General features: G+C 45.0%; 1 pseudogene; it reads right to left on the bottom strand.

Annotated features, from left to right (window-relative positions):
- Positions 1 to 7,991: 7,991 nt before the first annotated feature.
- On the bottom strand, positions 7,992 to 10,460 carry LOC127315305 (uncharacterized; annotated as a pseudogene).
- Positions 10,461 to 11,979: the final 1,519 nt, after the last annotated feature.

Consider the following 11,979-nt stretch of genomic DNA (forward strand, 5'->3'; position numbering starts at 1 on the left):
TCTTGGAGCGTCGGTTTGTTTTTGTTTTTGTTTTGTTTGAATAAAATGGATCCTAGCATTCACTGTATGGTAGAGAGACACGCTCCGCTGTAGCATATGGACAAGTATGTCCTTAGGCTCTACTCATAGTATTCATGGCGAAGTTTCTGCTTCGTTAAATTGTTATATGGTTGGAATTGGAAAATGATACATGTAGTAATCGCTATAAATGTCTTGGGTAATGTGATACTTGGCAATTGTTGTGCTCATGTTTAAGCTCTTGCATCATATGCTTTGCACCCATTAATGAAGAAATACATAGAGCATGCTAAAATTTGGTTTGCATATTTGGTCTCTCTAAGGTCTAGATAATTTCTAGTATTGAGTTTGAACAACAAGGAAGACGGTGTAGAGTCTTATAATGTTTACAATATGTCTTTTATGTGAGTTTTGCTGCACCGGTTCATCCTTGTGTTTGTTTCAAATAAGCCTTGCTAGCCTAAAACCTTGTATCGAGAGGGAGTACCTCTCATGCATCCAAAATACTTGAGCCAACCACTATGCCATTTGTGTCCACCATACCTACCTACTACATGGTATTTTCCGCCATTCCAAAGTAAATTGCTTGAGTGCTACCTTTAAAATTCCATCATCCACCTTTGCAATATATAGCTCATGGGACAAATAGCTTAAAAACTATTGTGGTATTGAATATGTACTTATGCACTTTATCTCTTATTAAGTTGCTTGTTGTGCGATAACCATGTTCACTGGGGACGCCATCAACTACTCTTTGTTGAATTTCATGTGAGTTGCTATGCATGTTCGTCTTGTCTGAAGTAAGAGAGATCTACCACCTTATGGTTAAGCATGCATATTGTTAGAGAAGAACATTGGGCCGCTAACTAAAGCCATGATCCATGGTGGAAGTTTCAGTTTTGGACATATATCCTCAATCTCATATGAGAAAATTATTAATTGTTGTTACATGCTTATGCATAAAAGAGGAGTCCATTATCTGTTGTCTATGTTGTCCCGGTATGGATGTCTAAGTTGAGAATAATCAATAGCGAGAAATCCAATGCGAGCTTTCTCCTTAGACCTTTGTACAGGCGGCATAGAGGTACCCCTTTGTGACACTTGGTTAAAACATGTGCATTGTGATGATCCGGTAGTCCAAGCTAATTAGGACAAGGTGCGGGCACTATTAGTATACTATGCATGAGGCTTGCAACTTGTAAGATATAATTTACATGATACATATGCTTTATTACTACCGTTGACAAAATTGTTTCATGTTTTCAAAATCAAAGCTCTAGCACAAATATAGCAATCGATGCTTTTCCTCTATGGAGGACCATTCTTTTACTTTCATTGTTGAGTCAGTTCACCTATTTCTCTCCACCTCAAGAAGCAAACACTTGTGTGAACTGTGCATTGATTCCTACATACTTGCATATTGCACTTATTATATTACTCTATGATGACAATATCCATGAGATATACATGTTACAAGTTGAAAGCAACCGCTGAAACTTAATCTTCCTTTGTGTTGCTTCAATGCTTTTACTATGAATTATTGCTTTATGAGTTAACTCTTATGCAAAACTTATTGATGCTTGTCTTGAAGTACTATTCATGAAAAGTCTTTGCTTTATGATTCACTTGTTTACTCATGTCATATACATTGTTTTGATCGCTGCATTCACTACATATGCTTTACAAATAGTATGATCAAGATTATGATGGCATGTCACTCCGTAAATTATCTTTGTTATCGTTTTACCGCTCGGGACGAGCAGAACTAAGCTTGGGGATGCTGATACGTCTCCAACGTATCGATAATTTCTTATGTTCCATGCCACATTATTGATGTTATCTACATGTTTTATGCACACTTTATGTCATATTCGTGCATTTTCGGAACTAACCTATTAACAAGATGCCGAAGTGCCGATTCTTTGTCTGCTGTTTTTGGTTTCAGAAATCCTAGTAACGAAATATTCTCGGAATTGGACGAAATCAACGCCCAGGGTCCTATTTTGCCACGAAGCTTCCAGAAGACCGAAGAAGAGACGAAGTGGGGCCACGAGGTGGCCACACCCTAGGGCGGCGCGGCCCCCCCCTTGGCCGCGCGGCCCTATGGTGTGGGCCCCTCGTGCCGCCTCCTGACCTGCCCTTCCGCCTACTTAAAGCCTCCGTCGCGAAACCCCCAGTACCGAGAGCCACGATACGGAAAACCTTACTGAGACGCCGCCGCCGCCAATCCCATCTCGGGGGATTCAGAGATCGCCTCCGCACCCTGCCGGAGAGGGGAATCATCTCCCGGAGGACTCTACGCCGCCATGGTCGCCTCCGGAGTGATGTGTGAGTAGTCTACCCCTGGACTATGGGTCCATAGCAGTAGCTAGATGGTTGTCTTCTCCCCATTGTGCTTCATTATCGGATCTTGTGAGCTGCCTAACATGATCAAGATCATCTATCTGTAATTCTATATGTTGCGTTTGTTGGGATCCGATGAATAGAGAATACTTGTTATGTTGATTATCAAAGTTATGTCTATGTGTTGTTTATGATCTTGCATGCTCTCCGTTACTAGTAGATGCTCTGGCCAAGTAGATGCTTGTAACTCCAAGAGGGAGTATTTATGCTCGATAGTGGGTTCATGTCTCCGTGAATCTGGGGGAGTGACAGAAACCTCTAAGATTATGGATGTGCTGTTGCCACTAGGGATAAAACATTGGTGCTATGTTCAAGGATGTAGTCACTGATTACATTACGCGCAATACTTAATGCAATTGTCTGTTGTTAGCAACTTAATACTGGAGGGGGTTCGGATGATAACCTGAAGGTGGACTTTTTAGGCATAGATGCATGCTGGATAGCGGTCTATGTACTTTGTCGTAATGCCCAATTAAATCTCACTATACTCAGCATAATATGTATGTGCATGGTCATGCCCTCTTTATTTGTCAATTGCCCAACTGTAATTTGTTCACCCAACATGCTGTTTATCTTATGGGAGAGACACCTCTAGTGAACTGTGGACCCCGGTCCAATTCTCTATACTGAAATACAATCATCGCACATCGTTTCTGCTGTTTTCTGCAAACAATCATCATCCACACTATACATCTAATCCTTTGTTACAGCAAGCCGGTGAGATTGACAACCTCACTGTTTCGTTGGGGCAAAGTACTTTGGTTGTGTTGTGCAGGTTCCACGTTGGCGCCGGAATCCCTGGTGTTGCGCCGCACTACATCCCGCCGCCATCAACCTTCAACGTGCTTCTTGACTCCTACTGGTTCGATTAAACCTTGGTTTCTTACTGAGGGAAACTTGCCGCTGTGCGCATCACACCTTCCTCTTGGGGTTCCCAACGGACGTGTCAACTACACGCATCAGTTCTTACCCTGGAGGTTCTGTCGATGGAGCTGCTAGGGTTTTGGCTTGGTGAAAAGGTTTTATACCAAGCCTGCCTTGCTTCCCTGGTCGACAGCTCCACCACTTCACTTTGGTGACTCACTGTGTGTGTGGTGCTGTTGTGCATGCACACATGTGGTGTGTGCTGCCTGTGTGTATGTGTTCAGCTCGGCAGCTTTGGTCATATCCTCTCATGATTCAATATTATTGCTAACCTGCCAATTGGCATTGCCACTTGGCACAATGTTCTTTTTGTGTGATTTATATGCAGGGATCATGAAATTGATCAAGATGAAGATCTTCAAGCTCAAGATTAACTTGTAGCTTAGGATATATTTTTCTTACTTGTAATTTTCTTTTTCTTTTTCTATTTAAGCAATTCTTGTAATGTGTTGTATTATTCATTTATTTTCTTTATGAATATTGTAATGACAATGTAAATTGTGTGATGATCAATAAAGCTCAAGGTTTTCTCTAATGAGCTTCAATTATTATGTGTATTATTTATACTTTGTATCCTTATTATTTACTTAATGAATTCCCTTATAATTAATTTATGAGTTATTTGTTTTTACGTTTGAATTTGAATTTCAAATTCAACTTTGAGTTGAATTCAATCATACAACTTAACTTTGAATTCAACCAAACAACTTAAGTTTGATATGATCTCTCCCCCTCTCTTCTCAAAAACCTAATCTAGTTAAGTGAGGTACAAGTTTGTCGCACTCTCGAAACCCTAATCCTGTAAGGTGTCGAGAGAGAAACTTGTCCCCCTTCGATGCAGTTTTTATTTAAAAGCGCGAAATTTCCCCAGAATTTGCAATGCAATGCACATCCCTTTCTAAAAACTACCCCTCGATCGTCACTAAACCTGGGACATTACAGTGTGTCCCTCGGAAAAATAGAAGGTTTGGCTTTTGTTTCGTCGAATTCCGAGAATATTGCCCGAACAGCTTTCCTGGAACCAAAAACAGCAGAAAACTGGTACTGGCAATGTGGCATCTTGTCAATAGGTTAGTTCCGGAAAATGCATAAAAATGATATAAAGTGTATATAAAACATGTAGGTATTGTCATAAAACTAGCATGGAACATAAGAAATTATAGATACGTTGGAGACGTATCACCTGCGTCCCCTATTTGCTCGCGTTGGAGGCCAACCGCACAACTGTAAAGTCGATGGCGGCCAGAGATAGGGAAGAGTCTCGAACAAAGCGGAGGGGGAGGGTCGACGATGGTCAAAGATGGGGAAGAAAAGGGTGGGCGAAGACTTGAGAGGTCGAGAGGACGGCGAGGACCCCTTGCTTGCGATGGAGCCCCGCTGCGTTGCTTGCGGCCGACTAGTGTTCCCCTAAAGAGCTCACTTCTTCTTGCTCACGGCAGCCGATGCTCAGCCCAGGCTTGGCCCTTGTGCCAGATTGGTCAACATGGTTGTTGATAGGAATAAAAGTATACTACAAAAAAGAACCGAGAGAAATCTTTTAACAAACATTAATCACTGGTAGCAATTTCCTGTCAAGTCACGCCTGCGAGTGGGTCATACATGTCAGAATAATGGTTAGTCTGGCTAATTAAAGATATTAATTTTTTTTGTCACGGTGTCATTCAAAGCTGGTGGTTATTTAGAAAAAAGTTAAAATTGAGTGATCTTTTTATCACACTGTCATGAATTGTGGTGATCTTTTGCATTTTTTATTTGCGAAAAGTCATCCATCTATTCATAATTCACAACAACAGTATAAAGAAATCTAAAAGTTAAAAAAAGTACCTAGAACGAGCCGAAGGCGCGCCGTCCTCTGCCCCCCGCACACACCCCCCACCCTACTGGAACTGAGCCATGTTTATCGTAGTAGACCTTGTTGTAGTACATAGACGAGAAATCGTCGTGCTAAGACTCCAAAGGACCGATTTAGAGAGCAGAAGCCATCACCGTTGAAAGGAAGCGCGGATTAGAAGGAATACGAATTCAAATCTAGCGACATTCGCCGGAGAAAAAACTCTACACGTCCTCCAGGGATGCTAGACGCATCACCCCAATAGAGGCTAGGCGAGAAGGCCTAGGACTTTGTTCCATCTTCGGTGAGTCTATCTTTGTTTTGCTTGTACACCTAGTTGTTCACTTAGCTTGTCGCTCATCTTTGCCTTGTTTGACCATCTTGATGTAACACCGATACTCTTTGAACGAGGCAAATGAAGAGTTCATTCTCCAACAAGAGAATTCTAAATTGTGGTAATCGGTTCTCAAATTTTTCATATTTAAGACAGCACACAGATGTAGCAATGCTTGTTCAGCTTTCTAAAATCTAAATGCCCATGAGCCGCTGTAAAAGGGTTTTCCAAGGACTTAGTGTGCGCGCGTGCGGATGGGCGCGCGTTCAAATCACTTTCGCCATCGGTTCCTGTCTCGTGATCACACGAAACGGCTGGTGCGCTCGCGGAAGTAACGCGTTGACAGACGTGCATATAGCTGCGGTCCGCACGCGGTCGCGATGACTCTTCTCAGTTTTTTCATCAGGTGAGTGATGTGCTGATAGTGAACCTGACGTTAGGTAAAGTAAATCACATTGTTGTGAAAAAGCCAAAACCTGACCGTGAAAAAATTCTTAACCACGCATTGAATTGTCAAAAAGGATTCTGCCATACTATCTATTACTACCCCCGTTTAGTTTGCCAAAACAGATTACATTATGAAACATAGTGATATATATTATTTTCTCCGGTTTATCCATAATAAGTATAAGTATTGGAGCTTTAATTCAATGACACTTCCAACCACCTTTAACCAGGTAACTCTCCTGACCCCCGACCCCCACCCCAACCCTAACTGCCGCCGCCGGGGCAAAGACCCAAGGGGCGTGGCGGCGACGGGGGCCCTTCCTCGTCAACGTGGGGGACGGCGGACGGGATCTCCTCGACGCATACGGTGGATCGGCCGGCGCGGGTGATGGGCAGCGGCGGCTCTGCGCTGCGGTCCCCCTCCGCCCGTAGGCTCTCCCCCGCAGCACACCGGCAGGGGCCGGTGGTGGGCGGCGGCCAGGCCCATGGCCTACGCTATCCCCTCCCCCTGCCTCTCGCCGGTGAGTGGAGGCGATCTTGGGATTCTTCCGTGACACGAGGTCGCCCGGGGCAGCAGCCTTGGGTACGACGGTGGAGGTGACCCTCTTCTTCGCCGGAGAGGGTCGGCCTGCGGTTGGTGGTGGTGGATCTATCGATCTATCACCGTGTTCCGGCGGCGTGATGGAGAAGCATGGAAGCAGGCGATGGTGTCGCCGGTGGAGGGTTGGAGTGGCCTGCCCGGGATGGTCGCCGACATGGGGGTCCGACCTGTATAAAGGCGGCAGTCCATGGGCCTCTCTTGCGTGAACAGGAAGACCTGGCCGGTGTGTTGAGTTCCGGAAGGCTCCGTTGGCGAATGTAACAGTGCTTTTTTTCCTGGAGTTTGCTGGATCGGTGTTATTTGGTCGTGCGCACCCATGCTTTTATTCCAACCGATTGGTTCTGGAGGGAGCGACACGAAGCTCTTTTTCTGTTTTGACATCAAGTGACTATGGATCCATGATGAAAGTCGGAAGAAGAGAATTTCATGAAGGCCGAAGGGGAGGAATAACTAAGGGATGTTCAAGTCTTCGCGCTGTTGAGAGACTTGCTTGGTGTTCCGGGCTTCACAGCAGCGGTATGAAAGTGGGGGCGACAACACATGTGAAGTTCAGAGTCCTACCTTTCAGGGTGAAAACCAAGGTCTGGCCTTAACTGGTTGTGCCTGGCAATGAACTTATTGGAGGCATTGTTTTGAGAGCGGGGACTATCTTCAGGGTGAAAACCTAAGATCTTTGATCGGGCGACGACGGTGTTAGAGCACTGTTTCCTTCTTGGAGGCGTCGTTTTTGGAGAGTCTGTATTGGCGGTGGATGTATTGCTATTGTTAGGCCCGACATACTGTAGCGGGACTTTTGTTTCTTAGTTTTCTTTTCTTTTTTTGACTGTGTGCATCCGTAATGCCATTAGGGTGGTGCGTTGTTGCAGAGGCTGGGTGTAATTGATATCTTTTTGATATTAACATATTCCCTTTATCGAAGAAAAAGTTCAACGACACTTAATATAGATCAGAGGTCCACTTTATATACATGCAAGTCTAAATAAATTTGTAGCACTTAATTCCTCGCCAACCCTTAATCTTCCCTGTCACAATCAATGTTGAGGATGTCAGCCTCCGTAGCCGACCGCATGAAGGCATCATGATGGGCGGCCTTGATTACATCCGCAAGGACGGGCACCGACTAGGGCCACATCCGCTCGGGTTTGTTCTTCTTAGGTTATCTCCAACCGAGCGACTCAAATGGACGCGTTGGGCCGTCCGTTTTGAGCCGTTTGGGTGATCGAGCGGACACTCGGACAGCGTCCCGCGTACGCGTGTCTGGTTGGGTTGCACGCTGCGCCCAACGCGGCGACCCAAAAAAGACGCCACGTAGACGTTCATGTCCAATCTGCTTGATCTTAGCCTCTGTCACTTGTTGGTTTAAATACATACATATAAAATATTGTTAATATTTAGAAATTACAGACACGCTTGAACTTATTTACAAAACAAACTCATCGGAACCACCTTTCTTTGGGCACAAGGGGATAACTTGCGAGACTCTCCTGGTATAACATAGGGATCAAGGGCAAAATCTCACTGTGCACTAAATTATTCCGCTCCATGGGTTGCACGCCACCGTAGCCTGAAGAAACCTCATCAAGAGCATACAAGTTCTCAATTGATGGGTTGACTAGATCATAAAGACCCAATTTCCTTCCTGTGCTGAGCAAGATCCTCCCGTCTTTCGGATCAACAGCGAGCGGCACTACTAGATTTTCTCTCAAAGAATAACCAGACCGACCTTTCAGATGTAACTTATATTGTCTATCCCATTGACCATTCTCCAGCTTCCAGATATCTAATTCTTCCACTGCTGGATCTACAAGAACAACGCACAACGTTCCCTCAAGCTCGACCACAAATGCTGGACAAGGACTAGTTCTGTCCCACGTAGAGATGATTGAAGGACAAGGGATGACTCCAAACATCCTTCTCGCAATATCGAACGACACAATGGCCCTCTGCTTGTAGCTCTGGCACAACCTCGGTTCACTCATCCAGTATAGGACTCCTTCTAGATGTGTCGGCGGCATGTTACTCAATGGCAGAGGCGGCTCAAAATGGTCTTCTGCTGAACCATTTCGAACAACCGAGCATGCCAAGCAATACTGACGAGATGTGAAGTCCTTCAAGTGATACAACATCACAACAATGGCATGTTCCTGCCTGAGACGATCGAACCCCAGGCCAGCAATCTTGTTGCCAAGTGCGAAAGCATGGCCATCTGGTGTCCAGCCATTGCTAAGGTTGTGCGACCCTCGAAATCGACAGGGGAAGATACGCCTGTAACCTGTACATGGATTATAGAGATAGTGCTCCTTCTCGGTACTTATAAGGTTCATACCATGGCATGGCTTGGAGCAAACTACCTTTGTTCCAAACCATGTATGATTACTAGGAGCTTGCTGAAGCAATTTCTGCAAGGGAGCAAAGCTCAAGCCCTGTCCTCCAGCAGCCTTGCCCACAAGCATGACCTTTGGCCTCCTGTCCTTATTGTTACGCAAACAATAAGAGCGACTGAAGCTTTGGCTTTCGATCAGTCCATGCCACTGCTTGCTGACAAGTTTGCACTGCACAGCATAATCACCCGGGAGTCGGAGCAGGATCTCCTTGGTCGCCATACCCATAGGAGCTGACAAAGACATCTCGTCTTTTGTTTTCTTCACTGGAGCAAGACGCTCTCTAAATAAACTAACCCTAGGAATAGATTCGTCAGTTTCATAAGACGAATGAGTATCCTTGATTGCAAGGCCGGTTTCTTGAGACGTTTGAGACAGTGGGTGGTAGGTAATTAATCACCTTCCGTTTGGACGTAACCAAGATAAATTTCTTCATTGATGTGCAGTTGCCAACAGAACCAATAACTCTAATGACTTGTGGCTCAATCAAACCTCCTCCAACATGCTGCAACAAGTTGATCGAGTGCTCTAGTGACCAATCACCGGCCTCCATCTTCCAAATCTCCAGAACTGTACCACCATGAGGACGTAGGTCCCTTACCATACACAAGTGGTCATCAAGCTCCACTAGGTGCACTTCTGATACCACGAACTCGAAGGGTGGTGACCGAACCAACGTAAAGGTTTCATCTGTAACCGAAAATGACAAGACAGCAGCCTTTTGCATTGTGGAGAGTTCAGCTGGGTTAAGAAGCCAATGCAAAAATCCGTCTGCAAACACCGGCTGCTTTTTAACTCCTATGTCAGTTGCTGCGCTAATGGCGGCCATAGCAATTCTGAAGGGTACACCCCAACGAGGAGACGGCCTCCAGCGATCTCCACCAAGGACGTACACCTCGCACTTGATCTTCTTATTCTCGAAGCAGTCTCCCTGAAATAACCTCACTACCTTGTACTCCTTGGTCCTGCTATCAAACCCGAGACCAGCAGTGGCAAGAACTGAGACCTGGAAACGTGGCAGCTGAGATGTTGCCCCCGTGGCTGCATTCAAAACATAGTAGGCTGGTGCCACGGAGTCGTGCAACAGATTGAGGCCGCGGCACGGCGCCGGCGTCATGTCCGCGAAGTCGCCGCGCACGTCGTCGAGAGCAAACAACAGACTGTTGGCCGCACTTCCTGACGATGTCGACGATGAGCACAAATACAGCTCGATGGCGTCGAATCTCGGCGTCGGTGACATGGAGAACAACTTTGGGGAAACCGACTCAGCCTCGGCCATCTTCGCTGCGTGGAGGCTGTAGAGCTCCCCGGAGGAGAGTGCCGCGGCCCAGGAGCGGCAGACAGCGCGGAAGCGGAAGATGGCTTTGATGGGCAGACGCAGGAAGACCTCCGTCATCATCTCGTCTGGCAGCTCCGGCGCGGCGGAGGCGGTGGATGGCTCAACCCTCATCCGCTTGTTGCACGCCATCGTAATTGGTATACTTACAATGGGCTGCGACTATCGATTTCCTTAGGCCTCGATTTGACTCGCCGGCAGAGACGAAACTACTGCGTCGTTGCAGACTTGCAGCGGGCTGGTTGAGAGAATCTGGTGCCAGGACCTGTTTATATATATAGGACAGACAGATCAAGCTTAATTAGAAGCGAATACGGAACAGTCAATCGCTTCTTGTCGAACACGGTTCATGTTCCTACTAGTATCTTGAAGTTGCCAACCAATCTGGCGAGCATAGTTCAGTGGCAAAACCACTGGCGTCACACGTTTTGGGTTGCTTGTTTGCTCATCTAATACGCATGTATTATCGATAGTTTGTGAACAAGGCAGTAAAAAAGAGTTTGGGAAATGCTTCTAATCGGACGACCGATCGCGGGCTCACGTTGCGTTCACACTTGCCTGTGCGTCTATTTTTACTTTGCCACGGGCTTGCATGCATGGTGCACCTAGTAGCTAGCTTCCCTGGTCCTTGCCGACCAACCTCGACACATCTGTTCTAGCCCACCTTATTTTCTCTTGCAACGCTCTCACATGGGATGGACCCACGACCGGAGTAGTGCTACATTTAGCTACTACTCACGGTAGCCTACTACTACTAAGCTGGTAGCTAAAGCAACAATGTTGTGACACTTAGCTATTTATGGTATTCTATTTTTCTACGGGGTGCTAAACATCGCCAGTAAATTTGATTTTTTATGTTATATATTTTAATTTTGGCATGCCGATGACTCTTGTTGTATGCTAAAAAAATGTTGTAGTCTAAAAGTGAAGAGGCTCCAGCGACTTGGATTTGTCATCGGCGATCCTCGATCATGCGAGTTCTTCGCTTCAACCCAAGCCTAGGTTTTTGTACTTCTTATTTTTATGTCACATTTGTCACTCGATATGATGCAAACTTGTATACATTTAGTTGTTAACGCACACGCTGAGAGGATGTTGGGCTTTAGTGATGTCTCCTAAAAGTATGTTCTCTCGAATATTTCAATGTTGCATACATGATTTAAAATTATAATAAAATCGTATGTTTTTTTATTGTGAAAGCACATGCGAGATGTTGTAAGGTGTTTTGGACATTTGATACAAGTTTGTTTTTCTCGGATTTTTTGATGTAGCATGCATCCTTTAAAATTGTAACAAATCGTATGAATTTTGTTTTGAAATCACATGTGGGGTGTTGTATGGTGTTTTGGATGTTTGATACAACTTGGTTTTTCTCTGATTTTTCGATGTTGTATACATGCTTTAAAATTGTAAGAAACTCGTATGGGTTTTGTTGTAAAAGCACATTCATGATGTTGTAAGGTGTTTTGGACATTTGATACAAGTTTATTTTTCTCAATTTTTTTCGATGTTGTATACATGCTTTAAAATTGTAACAGATCCATATGAATTTTGTTGTGAAAGCACATGCAAGATGTTGTAAGGTGTTTTGGATGTTTGATAGAAGTTTGTTTTTCTTGGATTTTTTTTGATGTTGTATACATGCTTTAAAAGTGTAACAAACTCGTATAAATTTTGTTGTGGAAGCCTATGTGAGATGTGGTA

This window comes from Lolium perenne, chromosome 7, assembly GCF_019359855.2.
Source record: "Lolium perenne isolate Kyuss_39 chromosome 7, Kyuss_2.0, whole genome shotgun sequence".
NCBI classification, from domain to species: Eukaryota; Viridiplantae; Streptophyta; class Magnoliopsida; order Poales; family Poaceae; genus Lolium; species Lolium perenne.